General features: G+C 36.0%; 1 long non-coding RNA gene across 2 annotated transcripts; it reads right to left on the bottom strand.

The window, feature by feature from the left end:
- Positions 1-186: 186 nt before the first annotated feature.
- LOC115962636 lies at positions 187-13,151 on the bottom strand. 2 transcript variants are annotated; one of them, XR_004085494.1, is made up of 4 exons: positions 12,599-13,151; positions 3,462-3,577; positions 2,147-2,268; positions 187-1,184 (listed from the first exon to the last, which is right to left on the bottom strand). It is a non-coding gene; the product is annotated as an uncharacterized LOC115962636 (long non-coding RNA). The 2 variants fall into 2 exon arrangements; XR_004085493.1 differs by having other exon boundaries at positions 212-2,268; positions 12,599-13,147.
- Positions 13,152-14,285: the final 1,134 nt, after the last annotated feature.

Raw genomic sequence — 14,285 nt, forward strand, 5'->3', positions numbered from 1 at the left:
AGAACAAAGAACCTAAAACAAAATTGGAAAAGAAAAATAAATTCATATTTTTCCTCTGCCAAGTTACAATTTACTCAATATTTTGTAGTCTAAATTCTAAGAATGCATCTTACAATCTTAGCCACCAAATTTCCACTATGGAAGTTTCAAGTGTGTAATGGTCGTAAGCATTATAATGTCAAGAGATTTTTTTTTTTTTTTAAATAATTAAAAGCACATAGTTCTTGTAATTCAAATGGTTTTATTTTTTGATAAGTTGTAATTCAAGTGGTTCTTTAGAAAATTATACTAAACCGATGTCCAAAGTTGAAGCACATACATGCTAGAGGAATTGCATCTAAAATCTCATCTTTAAAAAATTTAAACGCATCAAGCAATTTGTATATTTTTTGTTTTCTTAACTTTTTACATCAGACTATTAGAGAATAGAGGTAAATTTCTTCTTTACACCAAAGGTCCGTTTGGATTGAGCTTATTGTGTCGTGGGACCCATAAATAGTGCGTGAACAGTGCGTAAACAGTGCGTGAACAGTATTTTTTGTCCTCTGCACAGTACTTTTACTGTTCACGTGCAGAGGAAAAAAAAAAAAAAAAAGTAGGAAAACGTAGAGCTGAAACGCAAGTTTCAGCTCTACCCAAACGGGCACCAAGTATAGACATTTCCTTCACTTTAGATAGACTATTAATTCTACTTTAATTACTTATCAAAAAGAACTTTGAAAGAAAAACACTTCCATTTCTGCACAAACAACATCAAAAAAAAATTTCACTACGAACTACTTTCTATTCTTCTCAAATAGCACTTGGATTTACATATCCAAAAATTGGGTTTTATTAAATACTCCAGAATATTTATTAAAAAAAAAAAAAAAACAAAAGCAAAACTCAGTAAATAATTAATTATTTTCATTCATATACCAAAGCAAAAATACCAAAATAACCTTCTAAAATATAAGCCTTTTTCTGTTCTTCATGAGCAAAATTCTAGCAATGCAAAACAGCTACCAGTTCAACTTCTAGAGGATTTTCAAATTGTCTTTTTTTTGCATAGCAATCATTGGGAGAAACACTGAATTTCTATAACGGCACCCACTCCGACAGCTCCCAACTACTAAAAATATCTTCCTGTAGTGGTTAATTGTGCATTGTACCCCGGTTTTCTGCACTATTTTATTGCTGATGAACTGACAGAATTCGTCCAAAAGCAAACTAAATTTCAGTTATTGAAAACAACTGAAATAAAAAATTTATTCAATTCGAAATGAATCTGTTTTGACTGCCAAATGTATATTGAACAATATATAAGAAAACCTTGAATAAAAAAAATTACATTAGCTCACATTTAAAAAAACAAAGGTTGACTTTTGAATCCAAAATCTTCTCAACTACATTACCACCAACAAATCATTTCACTTGTCCTTACTAAATTTTCTTGCAAATACGTAAATTGACTGCTTACAAATAAAGAAAATATACATTGTTACACCTCTGTGATATAGAAGACACAATAACCAACGTCTTGAATTATTCTTGTTACAGTACAACGTTATGGGAAAACAATGCACTTCAAAACACTAAACTAAGTGGCATAATCTTTAATGGGACGTTGTAGGCATCAAGAACAATTATAAAAATATGAAGAATGGAAGTATTTGCCTATTTTAAAAATACTAAACATTGATATATGAAATAGCAAATGAGTTCCACTAACCATTACATATATCATGAATTCCATCCAACACATGATAGACATTATTAATTTCGCCAACTTTGAAAGCAAAACAATATATATATATATATATATGATTTCTACTTTGATTTTAGTTTAATTTTTTAGTTTTGTTTTAGACCTACTATCATACAGTATATCTTCAATTTGTTATGCCTTCCAAAAAGAAAAATAAGAATAATATTATTACATCAAAACCAAAATAATCAGATTGGCTAAAGAAACAATATATATATTTTAAATCTTAAAGTTGAAGATAATAATTCTTTACTACAAATTGGCAGGACTGATACATACAAATATTTATGCATGTGCACATTTATATACCTTGCTGCCCCTTTTTTAACCATGCCAAAATTCCAATGAGATAATTATGATAAAGCTTTAATCATCTCAAAACAGAATAAAAGTACTTACAGAGCATGCTCTTAAAAAAATTCCAAGGCATAGGTAGGAGCTTTCACTGTGAATTACCTCAAGCTATGTATCCACACCCAATTTTGCATCCCACCTTGGCTGTGGGAAATTTTAGACCAACTCTGTTAAAAAAAAAAAAACTATTCAAGTTCTATTTTTTCAACCCACAAATTAGCAAACAATATTTTTAAAAGGAAATCTTTAAAAGAAAAAACATATTATCACCAAAACTAATCAAAGACGTAAATGTGTTCGCGAAATTGATTTACCAATTGCAATTTCTATAAGCTTTTATTAAAAAGATAAATTGCACATACAAAAGTGACCTATAGAAACTAAAGCAATAGCAATCCAAAACTTACTGCATAAATAAAAACCAAGCATTACAGAAAAATACTTCAAGAAGTAACTAAAAGTAAGGCTTATGATAAAAAAGACTTCTCAATCTAATGGGTCCGAAATTCTTATTTAAATATCCTTGACACAACAAATTCTCTACTGATAATGCAATAGGCTCTTACAATATTAAAAAATAAAAAAGACCAAAACCGAAATATCATATTGTGTTCAATCATAGAAACATTATGGCCTTTTGCTACATCTTTCTAGTATCAACCAAACAAACCATACTTTCTCATCTTGTAGTTTGCAATCGTAGTTTCTGTAAATTATATGACAGAAAACCATGTATTGTAATATCTTTTTCACTTACCGAGATAGCTTACCAATAGATATCAGTTGCTATATAAATTCTATCATCAATGACAGAAGCATTTCTCACTGTTTTATGTTTTTTTATTTAAAAAAGTTATTACCTCACAGCAGGCTTATCTAGGCTCCAAAAACCATACCAAACATAGATAGTTTCAATTTTTAGTAGATTTTATAAATGAGATAACATGCACACACCAAAAAGAAGAAGAAGAAGAAGAAGAAGAAGCTTGTTCTATGTATTAAACTTTCACAACAAAATAACAATATAAAAGTATGGTTCAATATCAATAGTTTGAGATTAAATTTAATCTCCTTGGTGGGCTAACAAACAAAAATTAAAAAAAAGAAACTACAACTACAACTCTTTTTTAATCTATATAATATACCAGTACCACTCCTTCACTGAAGAATTTTATCAATCATATATATATATATATATATATATATACAAATCCTCCCCCCAAAAAAATTCATTAGCATTGCCAAAATCAATGCAATAAACTTTAACATGAAAGAATAAAGAAAACCCATAAAAACCAAAAAATAAAAAACAGCCCACAATCCTTTTCACACTCAAGAACAGGTAGAAACTTTTTATTACCTTGACAATCCTTCCAAATTAACTGTACACTGCCACCAACAATAGCCAAGTTGCTCTCTAAGAAGCTTTCATGTACAAAACCCAACCATCAAATCACAATGAAAGTTGTCAACCACCTGCCAATAAAAAAATCTCAATTATACTTCTGAAAATATCGGAGACTTTCTCTGCAGCCAAACACAACAATAAAAAAGGGGGAAAAAAAGGAAAGAAAACATGCTGAAATAAAGAAATGAAACCTTATTGGAAGCAAATTGAAATCTGAAAAACGAACAAACAATTTAACTGATTCTTAGGTGCAAATTTTAGTCTTGTTATCCAAATTGACTTTTGAAATCAACAATACTTGAACTAAAAGCAATTTGAAAATAAAAGAATTAGTAAAACTAAATAAAAGTTAAAACGATTCACAATTATATTATGCAATTTTGTCGGAAAGGGAGGAAAAGAGTGACCTTGAAGGAGTCAGTGCTTTGGGCTAATAGCATCACTGGGGAAGAGAATAAAAAAGGCCAACAAACATCACTTAAGAATTATATCAAACAGCTTGTGTACATATAAAAAAAAAAACAACACTTAATGAATCATTGTAAAATTCAAATGTAACAAAAAAAAAAAAAACTTCCTAAACACGTATGTATTAGTGAAAGTTCAAAAACGTGTATAAACACCTTTGAACGTTTAGACCCCCAAATTACAACTTAACCAATTCAAGCAATATGTCAAACAACTAGTGTGCGGAAACTTAACATATGCTATAATATGAAATTGGTAAAAACTATCTAAGCCGAAACAAAACACAATCCACAGCAGATAATAAAAATGCAAAGATAGAGAGGAAGGAAGATGCAAACACAAAGACAACACGCGATGTGTTATCGAAGAGGAAACCGAAGCCCTCGGCGTAAAACCTCTCCGCCGCCCTCCAAGCCGTAAACAATCCACTAGAAAATACAGTTGGGATACATGGACAGCAATAGACCCTCCAAGCCTAATCTACCCAGTGCACCTAAGCCCTCCAAGCTTCTTGCTCCAACGAGGTTGCGCCGAACCTTTTCTTTCTAGCTTCCGGATTCCGCTACTAGACCGTAGCATCAACCAATGAAGATTGGTTCCTTCCTAACTGCTTCCCAGAAATCCAAACAGCTGTCTCACAGTGATGATGATGGTGAGAATCAGGTTTGGTATAATGCCTCTCAAGGATTTGACAATGGAGAGGAAGAGAGTTGAGGAATTTGAAGAGACTCTAATGTATAGATTGTGGGTGAATCAATCTTGTTTTTCTTTAGGGTTTCTCTCTCAAAATTCTCTCTGGAAGCTCTCTCACAATCGTGGGTAAAAGGGGTATTTATACTGGAGTGGGAGAGGAATGTGAAACGTCAGGTTTTACAAAACAAGGGTGGCTCGCGGCTTGACCTCGCGGCTTGACTAAGTCGCGAGATCCAGTCGCGAGATAACCGTATGGCCAGTTGTCCTGTTTTGTCCTGTAGTGCTCCAGCTTGCATGACTGTTCACCTTCCAGCATGCTTGGCACGTGTGCTGCGTCTGGCGGCTTGTAGCCGTGAGTCACCCGCGAGTCCCAGCCGCGAGTCTCTGTTTTCTTGCACACTCTTGAGCAATCTTCACTCTATCTCACTCACTACCCTTACATCAAACCCACCTAAATACAGGGTTACTAATTGCTGAATTACAAGCAAATTTGGCACGGAATAAAGCCAATTAGATGGTTGAATAAATTCAACCTTACAATCTCCCCCTTTGGCTATTCCGTGACAAAACCCTAAAACAGACTCTAGACTTAACATGTGAGTTGGGAACAGTTGAACAAAACTCAGTCACACCTAACTCTAGAAGCTGTGAAGCACTTGAATCATATGAACATAAGACTCCTGAAACACAACAATACACCATGATCATTGTTAAGCAGAAAATCGTGAAATGCATATGAAACAGGCAATATGTGATCAAGCAAAGATGGAGTTAAGAAACAAACCATGGCTTGATCAAGCAAGTGAACACCACAAGGTAGTGATCACAGTGCTCATTCACACTTGGAATGAACACAAGGACATACAAGTTAACAAGCACAAGGCAAGATACTTGTATGCTCAACACTCAACCAATGCATAGTACACAAGGTATATGCATCTAGGAACAATCCTACAAGGGCACAAGAGTGACAGTACATAAGTCAAAATGCAAGACATTTAGATTAAAGTACTGATTTCAACATAGCATAAAGGCTGCATTAAGCAAGGTACATACCATAAAGCCTACAAACTATGCATAAAACATTAATCCTAAAAGCTTACAAAAGCACATGGGTACAAACACAAAACATCCTGAAAAACATCATCAAAATATATAAAAGATTAAACCAAGAGTTATAAGTTATGAGTTAGAAACAAACTACACACCAAAACCACAGTGTATCAAACCCATAAAAACACTAAAAGTCCAAAACATAAGCATATATAAACGAAGTCACTGATTTTGACAACTTTGACAACTCCCCCTCAACACATTACTCCCCCTCAACACATTACTCCCCCTTAAGAGCTGCTTTTCTGCTTCTCATCATCAATGTCATCTCCCCCTTTTTGACCGGAATGGCCAAAAGGTCACTGTTCATGCTGAGTGGTGAAGCTGTCAAGTTTTGCAGACAAAACATCAATCTGATCCTGCATGGCTTTCATCCTCTCAAAGTGCTCAGTCTGGACTTCTCTGATTCCATCAAGTTGTTCCAGAATGATTTGGAAAGCATCTGGAGGTGTATCTGAAGAAGTTGATGCTCTAGACCTTTTGCCACTCCTCCTGGGTGTTGAGGTTGATGCATGCCCTGCTGCCTCTGCTTCAGTCTCCATTGGAACACCCTCTCCTTCATCACCTTCATCTTCTTCTCCTGGAAGCCTAACACTTATCCTTTTGCAGGTAAGCTTGTTAATTGCAGAGGGTGTGGACATAGGACTGATGTCTTGAGGGATTGGAACACCCTTCCTTCTAAAAATCCTCATTAGCAAACTGGGAAAGATCAATTTTGGCCTAGAGGTTGTTCTTGTCTCATCCACAATGGTGTCATATATGTGGGAACTTATGTCAATGAAATTCTTTTCTTTGAGATCCATCAGAAAAATTGCTCTAGCACAGTTGATTGTAGTCAACTTCTTTATGGGATAGAGGTTAAACATCATGATTATTCTTAGACACCTCATGTCCACTGGAAAGGCAGTGGTATTCAAACATTTCCCTTCTCTCTGCCCACCTATCCTTTGTTGAACTGTTTCAATAGAAACACTCCTATCCTTGTAATTGATAAATTCCTGATCTTCTAATCCTTCAAGCCCTAGCACATCATCAATGACATGTGCATCCAAAATGAATTCTTTACCTCTAACCCAACAACTTAACTCATTCTCCTTTATCACAGCATTTGAATAAAATTCCCGAATTAGGGGTTCACACACTACAGGGAAATCACTCAGAAGCTTTTCCCATCCTCTTCCTTCAAAACAGCTGGGGATAAAGGATTGTCTTAAGTCCTCCAAATCTACAAATCTTTCTTAAATAATTCCTGCTTTCAAGAAGATATCCTTGTATCTCTCAAAGTGATGAACTGACCTAAACAGTTTAGAATCCATTTTCAATCTTTTGTCAGCCTTCTTTGCAGGAGTTTTCTTTTTCGGAGGTGAGGGAGCCATCTGTGAACAATTAGAAGAGGCCACAATAGCATAGAACAGTATATGAACAGAACTAGTCAGTACCATGTAATTAACAAAGAAATATCAGCCACACAGATGAACTTGAACACTTAAACAATAAGCTACTTAGATCAATCACATGGATAAACAAGCTTAAGATAGGAAACACATATAAAATCATCAGATATAGAAACTATCCCAAAGGCAGATATATGACAATGAGACAGATAATGGAAAATGATGTGACTTATAAACAACATTGTGAAACTAACAGATGCTCCCAACATATTAACACAATAGAACATGCACATTCAGCACAGTAAAACTCACAACCTCAAACGAAACATTTTGGAACAATTCAACAGCTCAAGATCAGATAAAATAAAAGACACACTTAGCTAAGCACAGAATGAAGACCAAAAAGGAAACAACCAAGATCAAAACAAACTTTAGCAACAGCATCCTCAAGCTAAGCAAGAACATAGAGCAATAGCCGAATCACAAACCCATCTCTAAAACATAAACATATGCGAAAAATTAAAGGGAAAAACACAAAAACAAGTAGAAATGAGTTCAAAACTGAAAACCCATACCTGTGACTTGAAGAATTTGAGTAGAAAATATGTAACAATGGAGATTAGAAATGGGTGCACGGAGTGTTTGGGAAGGAGATAGTTTAGAGAGAAGATGAACAGTCACAAATGTTCGAGGGAAAACTGAAAAAGATTTAAAAACTTCCCTTATTTCTGCCAAACACGCGTTTTTCACGACTTGATTGAGTCACCACAAAGCCGCCAGTTCAAGCCGCCAAAACACTCTAGGACAAAAATTTGAAAAATTTTTCTAAGTGTTTTTCGCGACTGGAAGGTCTACCCGCGAGTGAGTCGCGAGATGAGCCGCGAAAATCTCTGAGTAACCCACGCGACTGGACCTTCCACTCGCGAACAAGTCGCCAAAAACAACCCGCGAAGACGCGACTGAGGCACGCGACTTGACATACCCGCGACTGAGCTGCCAAAACAGGATAAAACTTGATTTTTGAAATTTTCAGATTTTTCAAACAAAATACTTTCCAAAAACACCTAAAACACTCAAAAATCTTTTTGTGCTTGAATAACAAAGATTGAGCATGTGAAAACACATTTCATCAAGTACAATAATACAAATGAATATGGCATTTATTGAACATAAACTTGTGTGTTGTGTGTGGATATCAATAATGAGATAGTCCTTAGTCTAATGTGAAACTTCAATGATCAATTCAACCAAGACATACACAATTAGCACTAGATCATGTGACCCATCTCAATTATAGAAGTATGTATATATGACCTCCCACAAAACTTGATAACATAACTTGGAGCTTTACATTTGACTCCACTTTTAATCATAACAATTGATCTTTTTGATCTTTTGAGGCAATCACCTCTCATTGTGTGAGTGATATTTGACATTTCACTTTAATGAACAAGCCTTTGGCCTTTTGAATAAACATTTTCTTTAATATAAAGTCGCTTACCCTTTTTCCTAGTCGAATACTAGAATGTGCGACAGGCTTTTGCAGCTCAATATCTCTTTTCATTTGGAGATTTACATTTGGTGAGCTCTTTTTAGCAAAAACAAAAAAAATAGTGGGAAGATATATAGACACAAGTCTATGCATGTCTCAAGATCAACATAACCATTCACTAATCATTCATGACAAGTTTGAAGATCTATTTACAACAATCACATAGATTTCAAGATTTCTCCCACAGAGATATGAGTGCATGAAAACAAGCAATACTCGAAAATGCACAAAGCCATTAGCACAAAGGTACAAGACAAAACAAATTTTGAGACAAAAGCTCAACAAAGTCAAACAAGCTTTTTGATTTTCTAATTTTTTTTATGTGATTTTTGGATTTTTGACACTAAAAACAAAAAGATTGATAAAACAAAATTAAAAATATGCACAAGAAGACAAGCAAACAACCAACAGCAAAAACAACACGCAAACAAACAAACATCATCACAAAGCATAGGAAGTATTAATGCATGGACATGTTGTAATGCTTATGTATGAGTACCCTTTTTCACCCACACGTCACTTGCGTTTGGGGTGATTTCCTTATAGGATTGGGTATGGGAGTTAGGGCTTTCAAACCTTCATGAGAAGCTTTCCAAACAGTTGGTCAATGCACCAATCATCTTCATCACGTTCATCATTCCGGGATCACCATTCTGATCTCTAGATTGATCACCTGCCCAATTTCTTCTATCATTTCTAGGTCCTCCTGACCTTTGAGGAGTTGCACTATTCTTTGCTCTCAGCTTTTGGCAATTTGGTCGAGTATGTCCTTGAAGTCCGCAATAATGACACACATAAGTTGCTCTAGGACCTCTTTGTGGTCGTGGACGTGACTTGGCACGAGATTCAGACCTGCCCACAGATTGACTACGGGGATTCAGCATCCGTTGGTTCACCACATTCTTCTTCTCCTCCATCTTGAGCTTCTCATCAGTAAGGTCAGCTACAATTGGATCTTTGGCCTTTACAAACTTCACTTCTTTAGTGACATTTCCAGATGAACTACTTCCTCCGGTATATCCCAATCCGGATTTGTCTGAAAAGCTCTTTTGAGATGAGATAACATCATCTAGCTTCTTGGTGGTGACCCTCTCTATTTTAGCATTTTCTTGCACAACCTCATTCTCAAGAAATCTCACTTTTGTGTAAGTTTCGGACAACTCACCATTCAGTGTTTCTATCTCACATTTGGCCTCCCTATATCGGATTAGGAGACTTTTGTAGTCCTCCTCTGCCTTCTTCATTTTTCTCACAGCAGCCTTGGCCACCCTTGTGTACTCACCCGACTTCTCCAAGAGTGAGTTATAATTCTCTTGAAGATTTGCTGTGCTTTCATCTTCTTCAGCATCTGATTCTTCAACAATTCCTAGTGATTCATCATCACTATGTTCTCCAAGGTCTCGTACAAGCAGATTCAACTCATCTGAAGACTCAACATGAGCAATAGTCATAAAAGCTGAATAGTTCCCCTCTCCATCACAGCTCTCTTCAGATTCTGAGTCAGACGAATCCGAGTCACTCAAAGTCGTGGCATACACTTTACCTTTCGATTTCAAATAATTCGGACATTCCTTCTTAAAGTGTCCATGCCCGTTACATTCGAAGCAAGTGACACCTTGTGTGGGTTGGGATTCTTTTCCATCTTTCTTTTTGAATTCCCTTTTCTCCCTTCCAGAACTTTGGAATTTTCTTTTATCATCAAATTTGCCATTATTTTTGAATTTCAAGAACTTTCTGAAATTTTTGACAAGGTATGCAACATCTTTGTCAACCACATCTTCTCCCGATGAGTCTTGATCTTCCACCTTCTCATTAATGGTCTTTAGAGCAAGAGATTTACTCTTCCGTTGATTGGGCAGTGACATCTCATAAGTCTGCAGAGAACCAACCAGCTCCTGTACTTTGATGTCATCAAGGTCCTTACTCTCTTCAATCACTGTCACTTTAGCACGAAAAATTTCCGGCAATGATCGAAGGATCTTTCTTACAATTTTTGAATCCTCCGTTTTCTCCCCCAAGTTGAACTTGCTGACAACCACCTCATTTAGCTTCCCATAGAAAGAGTCAAAAGACTCATCCTCACTCATTTTGAGCTCCTCAAACCGAGTGGTCAACATTTGCAACTTGGTGTCTTTCACTTTCTTCGTGCCTTCATAGGTGGTTTCCAAAATCTCCCATGCTTCTTTGGCAACGGTCATGTGAGAAATCCTGTGAAATTCATCTAGAGACACACCACAGAAAATAGCATTAAGTGCTTTACTGTTAGCAGTAGATGCAGCAAATGCTGCCTTATCCCATGTGGATTTGGCTGCTCAGGTTTGGTCCAACCAATCTCAACAGCATCCCAAACAAATTCATCAATAGAACACAGAAAAGCTCTCATGCGAACCTTCCAAAAAGCATAATTACTACCATCAAAATATGGAGGTGCATTTAGGGATTGAGACCGATCCATCTCAAAAAGGGAGTCAAGGATCACACAATGGTAATGAAACCAATAACAGTGTACCCGCTCTGATACCAATTGAAAGTTCAAAAACGTGTATAAACACCTTTGAACGTTTAGACCCCCAAATTACAACTTAACCAATTCAAGCAATATGTCAAACAACTAGTGTGCGGAAACTTAACATATGCTATAATATGAAATTGGTAAAAACTATCTAAGCCGAAACAAAACACAATCCACAGCAGATAATAAAAAGGCAAAGATAGAGAGGAAGGAAGATGCAAACACAAAGACAACACGCGATGTGTTATCGAAGAGGAAACCGAAGCCCTCGGCGTAAAACCTCTTCGCCGCCCTCCAAGCGGTAAACAATCCACTAGAAAATACAGTTGGGATACATGGACAGCAATAGACCCTCCAAGCCTAATCTACCCAGTGCACCTAAACCCTCCAAGCTTCTTGCTCCAACGAGGTTGCGCCGAACCTTTTTCTTTTCTAGCTTCCCGGATTTCGCTACTAGACCGTAGCATCAACCAATGAAGATTGGTTCCTTCCTAACTGCTTCCCAGAAATCCAAACAGCTGTCTCACAGTGATGATGATGGTGAGAATCAGGTTTGGTATAATGCCTCTCAAGGATTTGACAATGGAGAGGAAGAGAGTTGAGGAATTTGAAGAGACTCTAATGTATAGATTGTGGGTGAATCAATCTTGTTTTTCTTTAGGGTTTCTCTCTCAAAATTCTCTCTGGAAGCTCTCTCACAATCGTGGGTAAAAGGGGTATTTATACTGGAGTGGGAGAGGAATGTGAAACGTCAGGTTTTACAAAACAGGGGTGGCTCGCGGCTTGACCTCGCGGCTTGACTAAGTCGCGAGATCCAGTCGCGAGATAACCGTATGGCCAGTTGTCCTGTTTTGTCCTGTAGTGCTCCAGCTTGCATGACTGTTCACCTTCCAGCATGCTTGGCACGTGTGCTGCGTCTGGCGGCTTGCAGCCGCGAGTCACCCGCGAGTCCCAGCCGCGAGTCTTTGTTTTCTTGCACACTCTTGAGCAATCTTCACTCTATCTCACTCACTACCCTTACATCAAACCCACCTAAATACAAGGTTACTAATTGCTGAATTACAAGCAAATTTGGCACTGAATAAAGCCAATTAGATGGTTGAATAAATTCAACCTTACAATTAGTACTTCTGAATTTGCAATTTGAGCCCATATCTAACCAAAGTTGCCTGGACAATATTCAAGTGCATATTAATTAACTTTAGATTAAATTCCCATTCTAAACATATTGGGCATAAATCAGCAATTTCAATCTGAGAAGAACAAATTCCAAATCAAATGAAAATTGAAACTCTAATAGATGATGGGAATAAAGTTGAGAATAATAATGAGTTAGGAGAGCAATAAAATTGATTACTTGAGCAAACAAATTCTTGAAAGAAATGAGAGGTACACATCAGAATCTGTGTTGGACCTGGGAGAACAACTTGCTGCAAGGTTTCATGAGAAGAAACCTCTGTTTCCTGAAAAGTGAAAGCCAAAAAAGAAAGAAATATATGAAATAAAGAAAACACAGAACACAAATTGGAAGCAGAAAGTAAAATGAAAATAAAAAACAACTTGCAGTTTTGGTTTTCAGATAGTTCTAGGTTTTTATGCTTTGAAGTTGTGTCCCTAAAATCAAACACAACAATTAATAACAGAAAACAGAGATTAAAAAAAATAGTAAGCATGTCAAATTAACCATTTAAATTAGGGGAAAAAATGGTGGGAGAAAGAAGAGGTGCCTATCGGAGAGACTGAACATCATTAAAATGTGAAAAATATCATTGAAACGTTTCCTTAATGCACCAAACGAAAAGTGACAATGTTTCGGTGTTTTTAAATGTAAATACAAAGTCAACCACTTGTTAACAAAAGTATAAATTAAGAACCGGGAAAATAATGGGGAAAATTTGTAAAAACTTACCTTTAATTTTGGTACTCATTCTAATGCATTTTATACCTCAATCGCTGTGATTAGTGAATGTCGTAGCCCTAATCAACAACTGCAGGAAAAACTTATTTTTTAAAATTTTTATTATTAAAAAATGCACTCAAATAACTTTACAAAAACGAACAAAGAGAACATAGGAAACCAAAGTATATCGAAGAGGTAATGAAATATATATCAATTATAAAAAAATTATATAAAAAAAACATAAATGAAATGCCATGCATGTAGGCAGATACCTAAAACGAATGCAACCCAAATAGGCAAAACAAACCTATTCTAATCCAAATTCCTGAATAAATTATTAAAAAATCTAAATCTAAACCAATCCAACCAAGAAATTCAAACCTAAATTATATTCAATTCCCAGATTTGAAAACGAAAAGGAAAAGGAAAAAAAAAACAAAAACATTAACTTTACCGGTTATGGGTACACGGCCTATCTCTCTGATGGTGGCAGATTTTTCTCTACCCAGTCCCCACTCCGTGTCTTCTCTATTTACCATTCTGCTAAGGTTCTGGGTCTGCAAAATTGTTTTATGAAACTTTTTGATTTCATCGCCTCTCTCTTTCTCTGCGTACTCATCGCCTTTCTCTGTTTCATCGCCTTTCTCTATTTCTGACCCAAAATACCAATCTATTAATCAAAACCAAATCTGACCCAAAATACCAATCTAAATCATAATTAACACCCAATTGATTCTCCAAATAAAAACCAAAAACCCTAAAATTTTAAATTTAAAAACATAACTTTTACCAGTAGCAATTCCAATAGTCGGGTAGTGAATGGAGGCTTACGGTGATGGCAGAAGATCTGGGTGGTGCCCTTATGGTGATGGCAGAAGATTTGGGTGGTGCCCTTCTCTCTATCTCTGTCTCTCTATTTCTCTCTCTCTTTTCTTCCGATCTCTCTCCTTTCTCCGTGTAGCAATCTTTGTTTTTTTTTTTTTTTTTTTTTTTGGCGGTTAGTTTCATTTTATACCAAGAGGCTGCCAACAGTATTTTAACATAGTGAAACATTATAGTTTATTTCTTTTAAACGGTGTGGTAGCGTTACCAAACAATGTAATGTATCGCTTTTTAACTTAAACAAGTCTGAATTTTAGATAGG

This window comes from Quercus lobata, chromosome 10, assembly GCF_001633185.2.
Source record: "Quercus lobata isolate SW786 chromosome 10, ValleyOak3.0 Primary Assembly, whole genome shotgun sequence".
Taxonomy (NCBI): Eukaryota; Viridiplantae; Streptophyta; class Magnoliopsida; order Fagales; family Fagaceae; genus Quercus; species Quercus lobata.